The 23518-nt window shown below is 32.3% G+C and overlaps 1 pseudogene; it reads left to right on the forward strand.

The window, feature by feature from the left end:
• The first annotated feature begins 21205 nt into the window (after positions 1 to 21205).
• LOC112921342 (large ribosomal subunit protein uL23 pseudogene) lies at positions 21206 to 21717 on the forward strand (annotated as a pseudogene).
• The last annotated feature ends 1801 nt before the right edge of the window (positions 21718 to 23518 follow it).

The following is a 23518-nucleotide window of genomic DNA, read 5'->3' on the forward strand; positions in this document are numbered from 1 at the left end:
CTTTTACAATGACTTATCACTTAATATTCTTTATAGTTTCATATTGAGGTATTAGGAAGTAAAGACACTTGAGCATCCACAGGACAATCTTTGAAATATAAATATTTTCCCGAGGGGATGTTATGGTGCATTGATTAAAGATGGCCCACCAAATTAATTTTAATACTTCCAATTTTCTAGTATTTAAGATTTCTAATCCAAATTCAGTCGTTACGAATGTTAGAAGCACAAACTTCTAACAACTGCTGGAAGTCTGAATATATGTTAAGTGCCTTTGTTAAAGTTTGAAAATTAAGGTAAAAATTAATTCTAACTAGAAATTTTAGTCACTGAGGATGAATTCAAGAAATCCCTGGTGCATTTTAATAACTGACAAAGGAAAGAGGATAAATACAATATTAATTTTATGAGTTTTTTTATGCTTGAGTAAACATAAAAATTTGTAATTATATTTACAGGGCTTGGCTGTGTTGAAAGATAAGGGATAATTACATTCATGCCTGATGGGAAAAAGACTGCACAAATTATACAGGTTTTGTATGTTAACAGAACTGTAATATTAGGAAATTCAATCAAATGTTAATTAATTACAAGAAAAAGTGCTATCTATGAATGTATTACAGCAAGAAAATCTATATATTTTAGGAATTGAAAGTATTTCATTTTTCTTTCTATTATAATTTCTTATGTCATACTTAAACATGACACAATTAAGCTTTTACATTGGGAGATAATTATAATTTAAGTAATACTTATGCAGCTTTACTGAATAGATAAAATATAAAACTGTGAGACTTAATTTTAGTCTTCACACAAGCTGTATCATCATTATTTACATTATAAATTAAGGGTTTGATTTTTTTGTCTTGTGGTTTCTATATAGTTAGTTCCAAGAAAATTAGACTTTTCTAAATATGTTTATTGCAATGTCTTTTTCTATGATTACATATACATACAAAAAAGTTCAACATTTAAGATGGTCAACATAACAAAAAAATAAATGTTTTGAATGTTAATACTTTTTAAAAACTTTAGCCAACATATGATGGTTTTAAATATATATATATATATACATATATATATATTACAGAAAATGATGAAAATACAATATTAAGAGGCACTCATTCAGTCTAGCAAATTTAAAATGTGGATTTCTGGGGGCACTTGGTTGGCTCAGTGGTTGAATGTCTGACTTTGGCTCAGGTCATGATCCTGAGATCCTGGGATGGAGTCCTACATCTGGCTCCCCGCCAGGAGCCTGCCTCTCCCTCTGCCTATGTCTCTGCCTCTCTCTCTGTGCCTCTTATGAATAAATAAATAAAATATTTTTTAAATATGGATTTCTGCTCTCTATTCTTTTATTAGTGCATGTGTGTTATGTAATGGGACACATGGGGCTACTTTATCATATTTGCAATGTCACTGCCTGCTATGATTTATCTTGTGGGTCAAACAGGGAAAAGTCTTCTAAATAAGTGTGATATTATGTTTACCACTAACAAGTGTTGTACAAAACAGCATAATTCATTCAACAAATATATAGAGTACCCCAACATATATGCAAAGAACTTTTATAGATGTAGAGAGGCAAAGGAAACAGTCACCTTGAGCAGCTTTGCCTTGGAATGCTGAATATAAAACAAAATCAGGATGAGGTCATTTTAAAGAACAGGAAAAATCTTGTGCAATTTGAACGCTTGGCTGACTTTATTTATTTAACTGGATCCACATATTTTGCATTTGCTTTAAAAATTCAAATGTTCATTTGTTTCTATTCTGATTAAGTTGAATAGAGGCACTTTATGGGTAGGTATTTTAATTTGTTCATTTTAAAAAAATAATATCTTCCTGTAAATGAGCAAAGCAGTAGATTTAGTAGAGATGTAGCATTTGGATTTTCCATTTTCTGGTTCATAACATATGTTTTATATCATTTTAATATTTCTATATATAACTTAGGAATTTACATATATTTAAATGTAATCAAGATTACAATAATACTGAATTTGGGAATTAATTCCTAATATATATGTAGTTCTATTGACTAATAGTAGTTGTATCTAAAGACATCTGTGTGTTTTGTTTTACCTATTGATTGTGTTTAACAAAAACTGGTAGCTGATGATCATACTCTAATTAAAGCAACAATTTACACAAAGCTAGTGACTCACTGGCTTGTTTTAAACACTGAAATATGAATTATTATTTTTGTAAAAATTTGAAACTGAGTCATTTTTTTAATAAATGAATATTAGTGAGGCTTCTTATGCCATAAAAGGAGATTGCTTGAGAACATACAATTCTTTGAAATTGACCTTTACAGGCTTCCATGCTTAATAGAACTGAAGTACTAAAACCAGTATATTTCACTGCCTTTTGGTTCTATGGTTTCTAGGTCTCCCAGCTGTACCAACAACCAGCCTAGGGTGTGACTTAGCTGGTAAATTCTTTCTCAGCCAGTCTTCTTAAGTAACTGAAAAATTCCCAAGTACAAGCAGGCTATGTAAGTTCCTATTACTTATACTACAACACACTCCATTGCTTGTGTATATTTGCTATATTCCTTAAAACATATGCATAACTTCTGAGTTGTGACAAAGAAAAGATATAAGCTATTTCATCCTTTTATACTTACCTCTTGATATTTTAAAACACTTTATCAAGTGACTAGAAAGTTCACAACTACAGCTAAGAGAGGTTCAGAGGAAAAAGTAGAGAGTAATTTACAGATTTTCCTGAAATTCAGTTATCCCTCACTTCACTTTAAATTAATCACAAGTTTGTGATTAAGTGATTGTTAGACTTTTAGGAATGCCTGAAGCTCGAGATGTGAACATTTGGCATCTTTGTTGGACTCTTGCCTTCCAGTTTGTTTTGGATCATGACTCAATCTTCTCTACAATGCAACCTGCAAAATGACTATTTCTGTATTGATTTAGTTTGTACAGATGACTATTTTAACTTACGATAAATCAGGCTGATTTCCTTTCTGCAATAGTAATTTAGGGAGTTGGTTGTTAATTGTAATTATAACACAGTGCATTTTTACAAAATTCTGAAGACACTCAGCAACTGTCAATGGTTCATATCATGTTTGAAGCAGTAAATCCAGGGGCTTAGAGGACCTTTAGTTCAAATATAGGCATGTGGTATTTCACAGCAATTTTAGACTAGGTACTAGAGTTGATTGTACCAAGTCAGGAATTTTTTATAAGATTCTGAAAGTTTATGAATATTCACTCAGCTAAAAGTTGTTTAAAACTGATCACTTTTATCCTATTATGCTAGTTAAAAAAACTTTGTATTTTTGGTGGGTGGAGAGATGGATGAAATAAGTAAAGGGGGCTAGGAGTACACTTGTTTTGATGAGCATTGAATAGTATATGGAATTGTTGAATCTCTATATTATACCCCTGAAATGAATATAACACTGTGGGTTAACTACACTGGAATTTTTTAAAAATACAAATAAAACCATAAATTTCCCTCAAGAGAATAGCACAAAGAAACAAAGTTTATATAGTATGGAATTTTAATTGTTTTCTAGAAATGCTAATATCTATTGAGACTAGCAATAAAAGCTAAGTACCATACACATATCTGTAATTTAGTTCAACACAGATTTTTTTTTGCTTTTATATGTGAGACATTTGACTTTTTGTTATAAGAAGATTCAAATATGAATAAAACATGATTCTTGCTCTCCAAAAAAAACCCCAAACCTTTGTATCTTATGTTTTTATAAAATGCAGGCAACAAGTCATAAGGAAGTGTATCATCCCAAAACTCCATCACCTAGAAATAAATATTAACATTTAATGAGTGTCATTCTAGACTTTTTTCTCTGCACATACATTTCTTTGCATAAGTAGGCAAAATAATTTGACTAAATACAATAATTGTTTTACCAAAGTATAGAAGTTTTACTTCATGACATTTAAAAGAAGAAAAAATAACTGAAATTAAGCTTATAAATTGCTCTTAGATAATGTTTTTCTTGCAATAAGACTGATTCATTTCTAAAATCTCTCTAACAGTAAAAATATATGAGACATATTAGCAGATATAGGTAATTCATTTTGCTTTCTTTAAGTACATTTTTTCAGTTTGGGGCAATATCTATTGTCTTCTGGTATGAAATGAAAGGAATTGAGTATACATTTACCTCCGCTTTATTTGTGTCTTAACATTCCAATTGTTTTCCATTATATTTTTATTCTTTTAACTTTGGCAGGCTTTATAATATTTGCAATCACAATTCATGCATTTGTTTAGTTTTGTTTCAAAAATTTAAAATAAAGTATTTAACATATATTATTATATTTCCATTTGCTGTTTTTTCCATTCCCATGTTTTTTGCTCAGTATCTATGCATAGGTCTTATTTAAGTTCCTTTTGGTTATCATGTTTGAATAATAGTAGATCTATTTGAGATAAGGTTAAAAAATATAGAAAGGAAAAGGTGGGAGATTTTGTTAAATGGAAGCATGAGTAGTTCTAATTTAAGTTCATCTGGAACATCCTTTAACTAAATACTATGATTTTTGTATTGAGGTTAAAGGATGTATTCAGTTTGAGGCAACTGTCCCTCCTAGAGATACTCCTTAATTCCTACACCCTCTGAATTATGATCTGGTGGTCAGAGATTTTAACTGTTATCCTATTTTATCTTGGCATTTCTCTATTATACTTACAACTTTAATTTTTCATTTGAACATGTTAATAATCTTGAAACAGCATGAAAGAGAACATAATGGGAAGATGATAAATTAGAAATATTATAAAGCTTAGTGAGATAAACATTGCACCAATTTTTAAGGACGTTTTAAAAGATCAGAGCCACCAAATCATATAAGCACATATTTAGAAGTAAGATATATAATTAGTTTAAATAGTTCAAATATTTTCTGCTATTGAGATTGCCAATTTGATCTGGATTCAATTTAAGTTACAACAGGAACCCATCTATTATTATTTTGTTTCATTATTATGACAACATTATACTCCTGGGATATAACTTTTCACATATCCTTGTATAAGGAACAAAGGCCCTGCCTTCTTTCAGGTAATGCAATTTTCCCTGGGTTTCTTGAAAGGATTATATTTTGTTAACATTTTTCAAAGTTTGTTATTGTTCATTAGGATTATTTGAATGAATGAAGCCTTATGCCTGGTGTGAACAGTATATATAAATCTAGTATAATATCTACTGCTAGTGGGAGACCTGGTGGCTTAGAGGTTGAGAGCCTACCTTTGGCTCAGGTTATGATCCCAGCGTCCTGGGATCAAGTCCCACATCGGGCTCCCCATGGGGAGCCTGCTTCTCCCTCTGCCTACATCTCTGCCTCTCTCTGTGCATCTCTCGTGAATAAATAAGTAAAACCTTTAAAAAAAATATGTCTACTGCTAGTGACACTGATTTATTTTAAAGACTTAAGAATATTTATAGAACCAAATGACTATAAAATCTCTATAGCTAAATGAATATGTATGTCTCCATCCGCTTTGTCTTGCAATGGCAATTGAAATTTTCCTGCCCAATAAACAAGAGCATTAAACTAAATAATAAGCTGTTAATTTTATTTATCTGCAGATAAAAGTCTCTCTAGGGGCTATATGTTCATTTATTTTTTAAGGATGCTACCTATGAACTGCATAAATATGTATAAACTTTTTTGTTCAACTTCTTTGAAAGAATCTAAAATACATATATATATATGCAAATAACTTAAGATGATGTTTGTTGCTTATTAAAACAAAGTCCTGGGGGATCCCTGGGTGGCTCAGCGATTTAGCTCCTGCCTTTGGCCCGGGGTGTGATCCTGGAGACCGAGTCTCACGTCGGACTCCCTGCATGGAGCCTGCTTCCCCGTCTTCCTGTGTCTCTGCCTCTCTCTTTCCCTCTCTGTCTCTCATGAATAAATAAATAAAATCTTTAAAAAAAAACAAACAAACAAACAAAAAAAACAAAATCAAAGTCCTGAACAATAAAAAAGAGGCGATTGTTAATTTTTATTTCTATTCTTATTCATATTTTTGTATCAAAAGGGGATGAATTAGGAATTTTCATGTAACGATGACTTTTGTTTCCCTATGGAACCTTATAACTATGGGATTATAATAATAAATATTTGAGAAAAGAAATACCCTATAATCCTTTTCAAATAAGCATTGTATATATTACATATGATATATATATTTCTTAATATTATGTTGCTGATTCAATTTAATTTTATTTAATATTCATTATTATATTTATTTTAAATTATCCTCTTATGGAAAGAGCATAATTTATTTAACAATTTTTCCATTATTCAGAATCATCAAGACAACTCATGTCTTAATTTTTTTTTTTTTTTTAATGATAGTCACACGGAGAGAGAGAGAGAGGCAGAGACACAGGCAGAGGCAGAAGCAGGCTCCATGCACCGGGAGCCCGACGTGGGATTCAATCCCGGGTCTCCAGGATCGCGCCCTGGGCTAAAGGCAGACGCTAAACCGCTGCGCCACCCAGGGATCCCCTAACTCATGTCTTAGATGATAGTTTCCAAAGATCTATCTTCTATATTTATTATTACTATATATAATTTCAGATGTGGGTATATATCAAGATGAATAAAGAATATTAGTGAAAACAATATTTAATCATCTTTGAAAGTTTGGAAAACATAGAAGAACATAAGAAAATAAAAATTGTACATAATCCTATCATCAGTGAGAACCAATATTAATACAGGAAAATTTTCTTCCTTTCTTTCTTTCCTAACAGATAGATAAGTGGATAAACAGACTACATTATATATTTATATAAAATATTAAATTTGTAATTCCCATTGAATAGAATTTACCCTGTATATACTACATAAATACATATTTCTTACATAAACTTATTTATAGGCTCATTTGTATGCTTATTTTTTTACTTAATGTTACAGTACTGAATTTGATGTTTTGACAAAAGGTTGTGTCACTTAGAGAAATTGACTACATCACTTTTGTCTTTTATTCTATTCACAGAATTCCATGTTTGTACAAACTTTGAAAGAGTCAATCTTCTTTCAGGCAGACAGGATATTATTATGACCATCTTACAGATAAGACCTTGAGATCCAGATACATAAGTGAGTGATTCAAATAAATAAGTGGTGGTGGAGTGTGGAAGTGGGGATGAAGGATCTAGTTACCTGTGTTCTGCTGATTTATGTTCTTTTAACATAAATCTGTATAATCTCTTCTCACCAGTCTTTTATATTTCTCTCTGAATTTTATAACCTATTATAATTTGAAGAGATGGAATATGAAAGACTTCCTCTTTGTACTTATAGTTTGAAATTGAAACACCTATACAATCAAGCAGAAAATGACTAATTTAGGCCTGACAATATAGAACTCCTAAATAACTATACACAACTGAATTCTTGATTGTTTAACAACATTTTCCCATTCAGTTCTTTATGATATACCAGATATAACAAGAGCATTCCTTTGTTCTAAAATTACTCGTTGATGCTTTGTCAGTTTTCAATATATGGACCAGAGGAGTTCTAAGGTTTAATTATAAACAGATATATACATGCCATTTTAAAACCTAAAAGACATAAGTTGCAATCTGTAAGTTTACATCTTTTAGAAAAAGCACATTTATAATTTGGGAGAAGTAGTACTATGCTAAATAAGTCAAAATAGAAAGAAAATCCAGTTGCCCTTTGGATGTCAGAAAGTCAATAGTAAAGAAGAAGCAGAAGTATACTTCTGAAGTCTCCCACTTCTTGTGATCTTTGGAAGAAGTAGTGATATTGCATAAACCATTCCAGAAAGTGCTAAGCAATTATATTTCCCCCTTTATAATCCATGTTTAAGTAAATCATATTAAGCAGATACACAAAAAATGTCATAAGAGCTGTACTAAAAAAACCCAAAATTATAAACATATAATTCTCAATATACTGATTGAAAAACTTAGTTTGCTGAGAAGTAGTTTATTTGTTTGCTATGTGATGATAGGAGTAATTTATTTACATGGTGTTTGTTGTCATCATTTATGCTTGATTGGAACGTCTGGAACTGTAGATATATAACTTCAACTGGCTCTACTTTAAGACCAATGGGTAAAGACAAGTAAAAGCCAGACCATTCCACAGGAAAAATATAAAGGAGCATTGATACTAAAGAGCACAGCTTTAGTACAGTTGGGCAGATAATAACAGAATGATAGAGGTGGATAGTGGAGCAGAAATGCATAAGTATGACATTGCTATGGGAAAAAAAGCATCTGCCTTCAGCTCAAGTCATGATTCTGAGGTCCTAGGATGGAATAAGTGGGTCTCCCTGCTCAGTGGGGAGCCTGCTTTTCTCTCTCCCTCTGCCCCTCCCCCATCCCATATGTGCTCTTTCTCTCAAATAAATAAATAAAATCTAAACAAAATCAGAAAAAGTTTTATATGTATATAGATAAAAATTTTATAGGTGTATAAATATAAAAAGTTAAAATATAAGCATTAATACAAAACTGAAATTTAGCAAGCTTTCAGAGATTATGATAAAAAAATCTGCTGATATACTTTCCTATAAGCAACAATTGCAAAATGCCATTGAAAAAAAAGGCTCAAAAAACATTAAATATCTAAGAATAAATCTAACAAAATTATGCAAAATTTCTAAACAGACTACAAAGCAATATTCAAAGTAGTTTAACAAGATCTAAATAGCTATGGATTAGAAGACTATATTGTAAAAATTATAATTCTACCCAAATTGATCTATAGATTTCATGCAATAGCAGTCAAAGTACGTTTGTGTCTGTGTGTGAACTGACAAGCTGATCTTAAAATGTATATGGAAATAGAAAAGCACAGGAGTGGCCAAGAGAAATCTGGAAGAAAAAATATTTGAGGACACAGACTATCTGATATCCTGGATTATTATAAAGCATCAATAATTCAGAAAGAGTGCTATTAACAGAAAAATAGAGAAATATACCAAAACAATCAATTTTTCTATTTTTATATGTATGATAAAAATTGACAAGCATTAATTTACAATTCAATTTAGTCTTTAAAAATGTGAACTCCAATGTAACCTCCATCCAAGTGAAGATATACATCAATAGTCTAACCCCAGAAAGTTCCCTAGTTCCCATCTATGATCCCTTCTATGCTGTTCTCCTTTCAATCACTGGTAGATTTACCTGCTTTAGAACTTCATAAAATGCATTCATTATTTTTACTCTTCAGTGTCTCACTTCTTATACTTCAAAAATTTTTAATTTGATGTAAATACAATTTGTGAGTTTTGACAAAAAGTATTCACCCCCTACTAGTATGTACAAGGTTGTCATCAAAAAGATACGTGTATCCATTTCTCAGCATTTCTGACATTCATCCATAGTGTTGTATTAGTAGTTTATTTGACTTTTTGTTGCTGAGTATGTGTTTATTATATGAATATACCATTCACCTGGTGATGGATATTTAGGTTGCTTCTACTTTTTGATATTTTATATAAAACTGTTAATGATTTCTTACATGAGTCACTTTGTGGATGTGTGGTTTTGTTTATCTCAAGTAAATACTCCAAGATAGAGTTATTGGATGATAAAGTGGGTGCATCTTTATATGGAACTAGAAAACAGTTTTCCAAAGTGATAATATTATTTTCCACTTCCATCAGCAAGGCATGAGAGTTCACTGCTTTTATCTTCTCAATTTGACTATTTCCAACCCTTTTAAAATCTCTTCTATCAGAGTGACATTTAATTTTGGTTTTCATTTGCATTTCCTGATGACTTATGATGTTGAACACATGTTTATATTCTTATTGACCATTTATAGAACTTTTGTAAGCTGTTTCAACTCGTCCATTTTTTATTGGATTTTTCCCTTTTATTATTAATCTATGACAACAATTGTTTATATATCTGGATATAAATTATTTGCCAGATAAATATATTACCAATATTTGTAAGACATTCAGGCTTGCCTTTCTATTTGTACCTTTTTATAAGGGCACTAGTATCATTATGAGGGTGCCACCCTCATGACCTCATCTAACCCTATTTACCTCCCAAAGGTCTCATTTTTAAATACCATCACACTGGGGATTAGGGTTTTAGGATATGAATTTTATAGGGACAACAATTTAGTTCATAGCAATAGGTAAGTTAAAAGGACATGAAAATGTCAAGACTTTACCTGGAGCATGGCCAGGTAATTTTTAAACATGACTACAGTTCCATGCAATCTTGGTAAAGGTCTTTGCACTATGTGCTTCAGTGGGGTATTGGAATGGAGGACTCTTAAGGACTAGAGTGAATGTTTTTCAGGAGCTTCTTAAGGGCAGTCACCTTATGAGGGTTGCACATATTGTTTTAGATAGGTGTGCATAGGCTAAAAAAGACAAAGCCTCAAAATCAAGTAAAACTAGATTCTTACTAAATAAAATATGATAACCACGTCTAAAGAGACGATATCAATTAAAGAGCAGACTTTTCATTTGTGGCTTAAAAAAACATCAAAATGTTGGCAATGCCTATCAAGTCATTATCTAGGGGAAAGGAATCATATTCAAGGGATTTTCAGTATCCCAGTCCCATTGGCAAGATCATTCCAGTCTCAGCTGGATGTCATAATTACCTGCACTAATATCTCTTCTTATTCTGATCTCTTGCCTGACAAGAATCCATCTAAGTAGAAATTGGCTCTTGCCTACATCTGACTGGGTGGTTATGCCACCACCCCGCTGGCCCCAATAGAGGCACATTTCTTGTCATAAATCAATTAAACAGCAGCATGACTTTATGTATTAGTCATTTCACCTTTTAGCAACCTTTCTGAGAGATGAAACCCTTTTTGGTTTGCTAATAAAGTCAAGTATCTAACTTTGGGGGGTGGGCAAGAAACCATGGTAAGTATGAAGAGTACTAATCTGTGAAATGATATAGAAATCACCAACTCTTCCTGATTACATTCAGAGACTGCCCCTGATTATGTGTAGCTTTTACCTACTTCCCATTTTAAATTGGTATTTAGTACAATCTGATTTGTTTATGATAGCTGGTAGTAACAGTCTTATATTAATCTTAAATTATTGGTAGAATAAGATAAAATCTCATTTCTCTATTTACTAATGGCTGAAAACTAAAAATAGAATCTATAAGGAATGGATCATACTAATTGTTTCAAAACTGGACCAGAACCATCAGAAGTTAGATTACTTTATTGTGTATGTGTGTGTAAAACATCATTTCTATACAATTTTATTTCTTTAGAATACTTTAATTTTAAGAGCTTCATTAATCTTTCTGTATTTCATAACCATTTTTGAAGATTATTTCCACTCAAAAGATATTGTAAATCACCCTGCAAATTTTAAGTATAATTTGTGAGGGACTTAAGGGGGAGTATAGCCTAAACATAGATTCCTGAACTACCTCTCTGTTTGGAGATTATCAACTCCAAAGTGCCTTTTCAGAGTCTTTGAGGCAATGGGTTTTGCCAGGAAGTCGGCCAAGAGGTGTCTTGACTGCCTCACCTAAGTTCTTCTTCTCACTCAGCCAAGTCCATGCAAGCAGATACCTCTTTGCCTATGGGAAACAGGCTAACAGGTTGACCCATTCTGCTGCAATGAAACCTATTATCTCTTTGTTTTGTTTGGTATAATACATATCAACTAGGTCCTATATTTTGATGGGCAATAGGGAAAAACCATTTCAATTTCCAGTTTTTGAAAGGCTCAGGTGTGTACTTTGCATTTAATAAAAAGTAAGGTTGTCTTTCCAAAATGTACATTCAATCTAAACTGTGTCTTCAACTTTTATTATATACTTTGCCATTTCCTTGTCTTTTTTAGTACAAAGGGCCTGGTAATAGTCACTCCTATGCCCACCAATATTGAACACAGTGACAGATAGTAGTTGGTTTGGACTCACAGCAGTTTGAATTCAATAATCAAGAGCAGTTCCTTTGTTTAAGTGACAGTTGTAAAGATGATGAGGATTGTCCTCCCATTATTGCGATCTTCACTGTCAGAAAATAAGAACTGGGCTTCTGGTATTCTGAAACCCTTTTTATAAGTGTTCTCCCGTATAATTCTAGGGATTTATTACATATTTACTGACCAAGTACTAAATGTAAGAGTTCAAATGACATGTGAGTCAACTGGAATTCAGACATATATCATAAGTTTATTCTTAATTTAGACATGTGTAGGTAACATTCTGTCCATTTCTCCCTCTTAGTACTTACAGATATGTGTATGGTATCTCCTGCTTTTCATTTTATAAGATAATAAAATTATAATTATCATTTTAACTACTTGGCACAATATAGTATTTCTGAGCTATTTAGAGTATCATTTGGGGGAAAATTAAAATTGGATGCAATGCATTTAAATTTGCATTTGTCCTTGACATTAAAAAAGGTTAAGGTGTAACTGTCCTACCTTTGAAGTATTTTAATTCTTTCTGTTCTCAGAAATGCAGTAGAGAATTGTTGTTATTTTCCTTGAAAAAAGTTCAACTTAATTAACAAACATGAATTCAAAGTAAATATTAAGTCCTTATTAATCTCTCTATTCTTTGCTCTGAAATATGATAAATCTCTCCAAATGGAATTCTATACCCTCTCCCAACTGTCTTTAAAAATTCTACCTATGCTTCAAAACAGTTCAAAACTACTCCCCTTCTGGAATAGCTTTCTAACTCTCCTTATTTAAAGTCTATTTATCTGTCCACTTATTTACTTACTTATCTACCACACTAAAAAGAAATGTTCTCTTAGGCAGAAGTACAAAACAGAAGAAATGTGTATCCACAGAAGCCAAGACAAAAAAAGTGTTTCAAGAGAAAGATAGTCAATTGTGTCTAATGCTGCTGGGATTTGGAGTAGAAGGTCATTCTTGAATGACCATGATTTGACAAAATGGAAGTTATTAGTGACCTTGAAAAGAGCAATTTCAGAGTGAGTTGAAAAAACAATGATTAGGAGATAGATCAGTGAGAATAGACAATTCCTTGGGTCTATTGGACCCAAGGGGGGAAATTTTGTTTTCTTTTTTTTCTGTTTCCTTGTTTGCTTGTTTTAATAAAGGAGGGGCTGAAATGAGCTCCTGTTTTGGGTATTATTCAGTATTCAAAGATTATATAAAGCCCTGTACTTCAAAATTTAAAAGAAGTTTTTCCTACATTAACTACTTTAAATATTTATTTGTATCTCTCTAGAGAGACTTCAGGATTTCAAATAAGTTTGTGTCCACTTCACTTAACTGAAGACAGCTTTACCACACCACTTCAATAGTCAAAGAGGAGGTTTGTTTATAAACGGTCTCCTATGTTTGGTGCAGGATAATCCTTGTGGTTTATGTCTGTTAACAAGGTGGTAGAGTGTAGAGATGGGGTAGATGATGATTCTAAAGTCTCTAAAATAACAAAGCCACAGTGCAGGTATATGATACCATTAGACGGACTGAAGTCTGAGTACATTTTTAAGTTGAGTAATTCATGACCTTTTTCTGGCCTGCGTGTCTTGACTTATCCAGCCTGCGAACTGTGATTTGCCTGGAAACATAGCTTGGGGTAAATTGCTCTTTCCCCCCTCTTGGATGAAGAAAATAATCATAACCAGAAAAAAAAAATTATATGTAGGAGCCTTGTATGCATCATTCTTTGCAAAAAGCACACTGAATTGGACCTTGAAGGAATTGGTTGTGCTTCTACTCTGCTACTAGTTACCTCTGTCATCTTCATCAGATACATTCCTGTAATCTCAAGGTCTCATATAAAATGATGGGGTTAACCTTCATTCAGTGACTTCTACTTTGACATCATTTGTAGTTTTGAATATTACATGTGCCAATCCACATACTCTGTCAATGACTCTATTTGACTAAATCTCAAAAGAATTTGAGACCCTTGCAAAAGTGAGGCAGGAGGCCAGGTGAGAATGCAACATTTGGGACAAAAACATTATATACAAGACTGATGTAAATAGTTATTTGAATGTTTTAGTCTCATTTAATTTTATAAATACTAAAATTATTAGAAATTGATATTAATGTTATAATTACAGTAAGTGGCCTCATGATGTCATGAATAATTGAATCTGCAGCATGTTTTTAGTTTAAAATTGAATAACCTGCAAAAGCTTTGCCTAAACAGAACTGTACTGTTAGTTTCTCTATTGTAGTCCTACTTGTCATTAATATCGCTAGGAATTCTACTTTCCTGAGGTTTACCTCATATTCTGCATATAAGTGTGCATTTAATTGGTGTTTTATTTTTTAGGTAGCATAACTTTACTTTGAACCCAGCTTTGATTTGATGCTCACTCTATAAGAAACATGGCTTTACTGTGCAAATCATTGCCTTTGCCAGCTTTCTTCACATCACACCCAACTGTGACTCAGAATTATGTCTGAGAACATACTCATGCTGTGCTTATACTACTTTGTGATCAAAATTTCTTGACTACATACTTCAGGCTTCTAATCAATAACTACCAAATTTATAATTAAATAGAACTTTGATACTAATTCTCTATTCTTCCTAAATTTTCATAGTCCTATAACAGTAAGTTTTGTTTTGGTTGTACATAGTTAAGTAATGTGGATTCCAAGGAAGTAGGCTCTGTTGGGTTGATTTATGGGTAACAGACAAGGACTTTTATAACTGTACATTCAGTTTTAATGTATACACTCCTCATTATGGGTTAAATTGAACTGGTATTCTCATTTTAGAACAAATTGTTTACAAATGTAACCATAATGAGCCGTCTAAGTAACTATGATTTTCATTGGAGAAGGGAGAGAAGAACTATGAGTTTCTAGCATTGTATATTTCACCTTATTTAATTTTTCTTTAGAAGTAACATTTTCTCTTTTTGGAAAATTTTAAAGATAAAAAATTATCTACGTGTCCACTATCTAAATATAATAATGATCTACATTTTTGCTTAATTTTCTTTCAGGCTTTTTTTTTCAATAACCAACATAAAATAACATTATCAGTTATTGCTTATTATGTGCTAGACATATGACTTGTTTCCAAAACCTACTTTTTTTTAAGATTTTATTTATTTATTCATGAGAGACACAGAGAGAGGCAGAGACATAGGCAGAGGAAGAAACAGGCTTCCTGCAGGATGCCCAATGGGGGACTCCATCCCGGAGCTTCAGGATCTTGCCCTAAGCTGAAGGCAGAGGCTCAACTGCTGAGCTACCCAGGCATCCCCCAAAACCTACTTTTTAACTATGGCACTATTTCAAGTCCTAAATTTACAGTTATATATTTATAATCTTATCCATGTTAAGCCCATCCATATTTTTTTCTTTAAAGGTATATTTTACATATTTATATTATAATACATATATTTGTAAGCATATCAGAGTTGTTTTTTTCTTAAGATTTATCAAGTAATTTCAACTTTTTTTAAAGGATTTTATTTATTCATGAGAGATACACAGATAGAGGCAGAGAGATAGGCAGAGGGAGAAGCAGTCTCCCTGTGAGGAGCCTGATATAGGACTTGATTCCAGGACCCCAGGATCACTACCTGAGCCAAAGGTAGATGCTCAAACATTGAGCCACCCAGGTACCCCCAAGTAATTTCAACTTTTAAACAAATGTTTTAAAGGACAACTAATATTCTGTTAGGTATCTATAGCTCTTCTGAGTTTTTCTGTTATAAACAGAAAGAGTATTCTCAAAATTTGGCTTTAATTTTCTTAGGATAGTTTTCCTCAAATAAATTTCTGGGTCAGAAGATGTGAACATCTTTAAGACTCCTAAATGCAGATGGAAAAATTTTCCTCCCAAAGGATGAACATTTTGCTCTGCAACAGACAATGTATGAATCTCTTTAAGTTGTACTATAGTCAGTACAATATACAATATATTGACTAAAGTCCATTATTATAATTATTTTTAAAATCTGTAGTAATAACAAGAACATGTTTTCTTGCATTAATTTACCTATCTTTGTTTACTAGTATGGCCAACTTTTGTTCCATATATAAACCATCTATTGTCCTTAATATAAAAATTAGAGTTCATATTCTTTGTCTATTATTCTTTTCAGGGTTTTAATGTCTTCTTTATTGATTTAATAAGGTCTTTATATGCGAAAGCCATTTGCTGAACTGTCCTTTCAATTTGCTTTAAAAGAACTAGCTATTAGACTGGGCTGTTGCTTTTAATGAATGGATGCTATTCTAAGATGATGTACTAACATCATGAGAAAATTCAATCTCAGAGATAAAAAATTATGCATCTTCTTAATGGTTAGTATATTATTAGCCATTGGGCATGGAGATAAGGGTGGTTTTGTTACTCTTATTTCTTTAAGAATCTAAAAGTTGAACTTACAGACTAGCATTAGTTATATTAGAATACTTTGGTGCTTCTAATTACATTTTTAGTAAGATCATGTATTCCATTAACTTCAACTTTTAAGTAGTCACTAATCAGTACCTGTTGTGATAATGTACATGTATCTGAAAGCCCTCTCAAATCCTGTTTTTGAAAGAATAAAGAGTACCAAAAAACCCTTCAATTAAATAAACTAAACACACTAATAAGTGTTTTCAATAGCTATTGCTGAAGGGTTTTTTTTTTTCATTTTAATTTTCAAAGTCTTATAGACTAAGTAATCAAATTAATCAAGTTTTCTGCCATGATACCTCCATTCTTTTTTAAGCTTAGAGAGTACATTAAAAGTAAATGTACTAAATGCTTAGTGTGCATAGATAAAGAGATGAGGAAATGGGAACTGAGACTGAGATTGTCCCATTCTATACTGCCTTTCTACTTGTAACAAGAGATTATGAGTATTTTAGGCTCTACTCTATGTGAATGAATAGGGCCTTATGACATTGTAATTTGGCAGTTATGAAACTTTCACCACAAGTAATGGAAAATTCAACCATTATTAGTCTAAACAAATACATTTTTTTCTCTATCTAAAGTAAATGTAAAGGTAGATGTTGGACATAATTGTAGGCTGTCTTGCCTTTCTCTTATGCTGCAAGATGGTTGCCACTTTCCTAAGTATGAAACCTCTACTCCAGGAAGGAATAAACTGAGAGATATAGTAGCACCAGTGGACCACCACTCAAGTCTCAATGGATGAAATTCTGTTGCATAATTACCTTGAGCTAAAATGGTGATGCCAATGAGTGTTGAGAATTGTTTAATATTTGTAGGTAAGCCACTTTCTAAATGATAATTATTTCTTCTCAATCAGATTATAAACTTATTTGAAGTTGGTTCTATTCCATTTTTTTCTTTCAAGAATATCAAGCAAAATACATAGCACTAATATTTTAAAATTATCTACTTAAATTTCAGGATCAAAATAAGTACATTATTGTTTCTTATAAAGTATTCATTTGTATGGGAAGGCATAACCTTTTAATGAAATTTAATGTGGCAGCCTTAACAATCTGCATTATGGTCACAAAAGTATTTCCCTAAACAGATGCATTAGATGAGAATGCAGGTGTGCCCAGGTCCCAAACCAAGCTAAATGTTTTTAAAACTGTGTTGTTAAATTACATCACTGGTTCTATTAGTTGCTATTACTGAGTAACAAATTATACAATTTAGTAGCTTAAAACAACAGAAATTTATTATCTCATAGTTTTGGAGGCCCAGAGTCTGGGTATGGAATAGATGGCGCCTTTGCTCAGGATCTCACAAGGCTGAAACCAAGGTGTTGGTTGGCGGTTATGATATCATCTGAGGTACAAAGAGCCCTTCCAAACTCATTGGTTGTTGGCAGAGTTTGCTTTCTTATGGTTATGAGACTAAGGTCCCAGTTTTCTTGCTTATTTTTAGCCAAAAACCACTCCACTCCACTTTTTAGAGGCCGTCATGCCACATGGCCATCTCACATTATACCTGTTTGCTTCTTTAAGGCCAGAAGGAACACATCTCTAATGCGCTGAATTGCTCTAAATCTGGAATCCCTCCACTGCTTCTTATCTCTTTAAAGGACTCACCTGAATAAATCAGGCTCTCGCAAGACAATCTCCCTTTTGATTAAAGTCAAGCCATTCAGGGCCTTAATTACTTCTGCAGAATCTCTTAATCTTTGCCATATAGCATAATCTAATCACAGGCGTGGCATGCTGTTTAATGGTAGAGTGAGTGTTCAGGCTCAACCGCACCAAAGGGGAGTGGGTTATATGGCATAGGTACACTAAAAAGCTGTTATAATCATGGGGATCTTCTTAGAATTCAGTTTGAACTGCACTGTTCAAACTTTAGTGTTATTTTCAAGAACTAGGGAGCATAGAATTATAAAAAGTAAAAAATGCAAACCAAAAAAACCCAAAACACAAAAAAATGCAAAAAACCCCAGCAAGCCTATTGGAGGATCTAGAGAAGGCTCTCAGGTAATTGAAGGATTTATTTGGACATGGAATTTTTTTAATATAAGTATAGTAAGATCAACTATTAAAACCAGGCTGGGGGGGGGGGGGGTCAGCTGCAAAAAAGAAAAAAAAATCAAAACAGGCAGAGTCCATTGAGTGTGTTCTTTTTTTTTTTTCTTTTTTTTTTCCATTGAGTGTGTTCTTAACCACTGTATACCACCCTGGACTCCATGACATATAAAACTTAGTATGGTTCCTGTAACAGAGAAATTTCTCAGTAAATGTTACATCGGATTGTCTATTTACTGATGGATTAAAATGTGTTTTCTTTTTTGGCACCACTGCATGGTTTTGAAAGTTGGATTACTAGCATTTTGTTAATGGAATGGTTAAGTATAAGCTGTGCTGTGTCATTGTAAAAGGGCTTTGCAGAGAAATACAGAATGGTTCTTGTCCTTCAAAGAGTGTCAAGAGAAATTGAACTGATTGCAAATTGGGATTGAAACAATTTTATGTGAAAAAAATGACTTTATTCAGATAATTCTTATGAATCATTTCTTTGTATCATTTTTAGGGCATTGCACTGGATAGCAATCACATTTATTCTCAGGAATCTCCTCTGCACTTTTGAACTTTCATTATCTGACATTCATTTCATCGGTTAAAATGAGCTAGAAGCACAAAATTTGGGATATCATTTGGGAAAAAATATCTAACTAGTGATTTGATGATATCTATGGTTTTCAAAAGCATCTATACAGAAAGAAAAAGAAACAGCTTATTTTTTAGTGGAGAAAGTCATAACTTTGTAGTATATTCTAATTCTACCCCAACTAACTCAGAGAAATTAGACAAATCTGACCTTTTGAGAAAATTGGAGAAAAAACATTATCTCTGAACCTCATTGTATTACTAATGTCGTCATAATACCATGTGAAATATGTTAAAGGATAATTTCTAACTTTAATTAAATACATGGGATATATTAATGTTAAAAATTTTATTCTGAATTTTATGTTGATTTTTAGATACATTAGATTTTTGTTGTTTTTCAAAAGTGATAAAAATTATGTTTCCATTCCTTAATGTGATGAGGTAAAAGAACTATATTTGTACCATATCACTATATGTATTTTAAAATTGATGGATTAAGTCAAAGCACAGGGTTAGAGAAAAATGGAAGTTTGTTCAATTCAACTTTTTCTAGTCAGATTTTTACCTCATTAGTTCTTTTATACATCCATTGAAAGTTCTAAAAAGGGAGGGCAAAGTAGTTCAGATTAAGTATAGAATAAGTAAAGTATCCTATATTTGAAGATTACTTCTTCCTTGCCATAACTTCTTAACTTCTATTTTACTTAAATTATGACCAAACTAAAATTGTTTTTTTAGACATTTATTTGAACATTCCATAAAAATCATTTGCTTTCTGCAACTAAATTTTACATTTTATATTTTAATTATATTTCAAACTTTAATGATTATTCCATTCCAAATTGAAAAAACAAATACTTGTTGATTTATATATTTAATTCCAAGACTGTACATAAAATAAATACCTCTTATTTATTTTAAGATAGTTATAGAAAGAACTTCTCTTGCTGTCACTGATATTTCAGTTAGAAATATGAAATTCAGAAGAAGTTCAATTTAGGATTTGTTTTTCCTCTTAATTTCTTAATTATTTTGAATTATGGAACAACTGAGATGCATATGGAGAGCACAGAGGTAAGAATATTCTTAAACTTCTTAAACAAATTATAACTTTCAAAGTTCCTTACTTTGACCTTCCTGCAGTATACTTACTTCTTTCATCAACTGTGATTTCTTCTGACAATTTAATGTTCTTTGCCAAACCCTTTGTAAACCCATGGTGATATTTACCAGATGACTTGAGTTAGAAACCTTTTATTCTTTTCCTACTACAGCCTCTGACTCTTTGAATGACCTTGAAAAATTAATATTCCTCCTACTATCTGTAATGGTAAAACACACACACAAAACTTTCAGAGGGATATTCTGAAGCTTGATTATAATTATAATTCATAATAAAGTCCACTGAGATATTTCAAGAAAAGGTATTGTACACAAAATATTATTATAAAATTCTCTAGAGTCTTCATTTGTAGGTTATTATTTACAGACTTCAACAGAATTATATTTCAGTTGTGCCTAGAGGGCCTCGGATGTTTCTGTCAACTAAAACTTCTATTCTCCATAATAAATTTTTTACTAAGCCATTGCTTCCTTGAAAAACAAATGGACCAATTCAAAATTGTTAAGTAACATACATGAATTTTAAATTTAAATTTAAAGTATTAAGATATCTGAGATTGCAGAAATTATCTAATTCAAACCACCATACTTGTACACTTTGATAAGGTATTTAAAAAAAGTCACTCAAAGTCACTCAGCTGTATTTTTTCCTATTTCTGAATATGCAGTTTGGATTACAGAGTATAGTCTATTATCTAAACACCTGGGTTCTAGAGTCAGAGTGTCTGTAGCCAGATCTTTGCTTAATAACATGTAAGCTTTGTGATTTTGAGCAACTATTTAAGTCCATATTTCAACATCCTCACTTATTTAATGGAGATACTAATAGAATGGAGTGTTACATAGATGAGATAATACATATTAAAGTTTGGCACAAAATAAGTACTTGATAAATGTTAGCCTTTCCAATGGGGCTGGTCATAGCTTTGTTCCTACATGTCAGTGGTCTTTTTTGATTAAAATTAGAGTGAGCTTCAGAAGGGTAAGTATTTTCATTCAGATTTTCTCTATGACATGGTTTATTGCCTGTCATAATTTTTACTCTGTTCATGTTTAAACTTCTCTTCAGCCCTTTCATGAAGGTGGCACTAAGGCAAAGAAGGAAGCCCCTGCCCCTCCCAAAGCCGAAGCCAAAGCAAAGGCTTTGAAAGCTAAGAAAGCGGTGCTGAAAGGCGTGCACAGTCACAAAAAAAAAGAAGATCCGCTGGTCACCTACATTCCGAGGACCCAAGACCTTGCGTCTCCGAAGGCAGCCCCAATATCCTCGAAAGAGCGCTCCCAGGAGAAACAAGCTTGATCACTATGCCATCATCAAGTTCCCCTTAACTACTCAGTCAGCCCTGAAGAAAATAGAAGACAACAGCACACTTGTGTTCATCGTGGATGTCAAGGCCAATAAGCACCAGATCAAACAGGCTGTGAAGAAGCTCTATGACATTGATGTGGCCAAGGTCAACACCTTGATCAGGCCTGATGGAGAGAAGAAAGCATATGTTCTACTGGCTCCTGACTATGATGCTTTGGATGTTTCCAACAAAATTGGGATCATCTAAACTGAGTCCAGCCGGCTATAAACCTGAATATAAATTTTTTCACAATAAATAAATAAATAAATAAATAAATAAATAAATAAATAAATAAACTTCTCTTCATTCTACGATCTCAACTTTCATATTCACGAATATAAATTATACTACTAAATCTGAAATTGTAATCTAGTCATTTGTTAATAATAACAAGTATAAAATAATTAGTATTTACTGACCATGTGTTATGTGCAAGGAATATTTCCAAGTACTTTACATTAATTATTTTGTTTAATTCTCAAAATACCAATGTTAGGTATTATTATCATTATTCCCATTTATAAATGAGAAACCTAAGGCTAATTGAGATTGGCCATGACCACTTAAGGTCTTATGGTACGGAGCAGAGTTTTATCGTATATTATCTAACAATAAAGCCCATACTCAGAACCTCTACATTCTACTTTCTTATATTTCAATTGAATGTCTATCACTTCAAAACTCACAATTTTATTTCCAAACTGATCTCTTCTAACATGTATATTTCTAGTATTACTGTAATTACTCCAACTAGAATTCATGATTATCTCCTATAACTTCTTTCTCTCTCATTTGGCACCAATTGCTTCTATTTTCCCTTTTAGTAGTTTTCTAGCTTAAAAATGTGTTCTCATGATTTACTCATTAATCTCTTTCTCCATGTTATTGTCACTGCCACTACCTTGGATGAAGCCTTTCTTAATACATGGCTAGATTACTTCCTTAAACCTCCAGGTATCTTTCCCAACTTCAGCTTTTCCAAATTATAGTCCAACTTGCCATTCACTAGCTATATGACATTGATAAGTTAATTTATCTTCCAGTGATTCAATTTTAACTGTGGGTAATAATATCTACCTCCTAGAGTTGATCCAGATTTTAAAACCTAACACTGATGGATTTTTATAATTTGACCTAACTATAATTTGGTCTAACACATTATAGTTTCCCAATTTATTTTAGCAGGAATGGTTGGTTTTTTATCTTCTGAATCTTTATAGTCAAGTCCTTATAGTTCACTCAACCTAGAATATCTGTCCTTTCCCTTCCTGGTATCTAGTTTTTATGAGAGCTTTAAGTCCCAGTTTGGGCTCCACTTTCCCAAGGTCACTAGTTTTCCTTTTTTTCCCCTCTCTTTACTTTAAAAAACTACAGTGTGATCTCCTCCCACTTTGGTATCACTTATTTTGCGGTTAAATAGATATGAGGCTGATGAGTGTTCTTTGTTTCATACTTCCTCATTTAGATTGCATCTTGCATTTTATGCCTCACAGTACCTAGTTTAATGCTTCATATACAGATGGGCATTTGGCATTTGGCAAACACTTGTTGAATCATTTTAACTCTTAGGTCAATTACCCAATTTATCTATTGGGTTTGTAATGGAACCCAGTGGAAATTGTCATTTTTCTCTACAGCTACCATTCTTCCATTTTCTCATTCTGTTGTCATCATGAAGTTTGGATAGGAAAATCTCATCTCCAGCCATAAGAAAGTTCTATTTTCCAAGACTAATTAAGGTGATTATATTCTCATTGCCCCCAGTGATTGTGTGAATCAATGAATCAATATATTGGGCTGAAGCTACTCAGTGCATGGTAATCAACTAGGTTTCCATGAGAGTAAACCCAGGTCTTTTGTCTATGATTTAGATCAGTAATTTTCAAACATGGTATGCATCAGAATCATCTGGCAGGTTTGTTAAAATACAGATTTCTGTGCCTCATCCCCAGAATTTCTGGGGTCATAGTTTGGGCCCAATTATTACTCTACTGGTTGGAAGAAGACAATACTTTGAGAACCACTATTAC

Source organism: Vulpes vulpes, chromosome 6, assembly GCF_048418805.1.
Source record: "Vulpes vulpes isolate BD-2025 chromosome 6, VulVul3, whole genome shotgun sequence".
Taxonomy (NCBI): Eukaryota; Metazoa; Chordata; class Mammalia; order Carnivora; family Canidae; genus Vulpes; species Vulpes vulpes.